This window comes from Aptenodytes forsteri, unplaced genomic scaffold, assembly GCF_000699145.1.
Source record: "Aptenodytes forsteri isolate BGI_AS27 unplaced genomic scaffold, ASM69914v1 Scaffold147, whole genome shotgun sequence".
Lineage (NCBI taxonomy): Eukaryota > Metazoa > Chordata > Aves > Sphenisciformes > Spheniscidae > Aptenodytes > Aptenodytes forsteri.
In genome coordinates, this window is record NW_008795320.1 from 1,417,323 (window position 1) to 1,417,551 (window position 229).

At 64.2% G+C, this 229-nt stretch overlaps 1 protein-coding gene across 1 annotated transcript in view; it reads right to left on the minus strand.

Moving 5' to 3' along the window:
• Positions 1 to 229, minus strand: part of LOC103899408 (calcium/calmodulin-dependent protein kinase type IV) — a 39,147-nt gene that overhangs the window by 38,603 nt on the left and 315 nt on the right. The gene's annotated exons all lie outside the window — the stretch shown is intronic.

Sequence of the window (229 nt, forward strand, 5' to 3'; positions counted from 1 at the left end):
TCTGCGGTGTGGGCACGGAACCCCCCCGGCTGGGACAGCCCCAGATTTAAGGCGAGGAGGGGTCAGGCCCCGGGGGGACCCCTCCTTGGGGAACCTGCCGCCCCTGGGGTCAGGGCCAACCTCGGATCAGGGGTTTGGGTGGGTTTTTCCTATTAATGCAAAGAAGGAAAAGGAAAAAATCCCCAAGCCCGGCCCTGGGGACATCGGCAGGAACCGGGGGCAACAACGG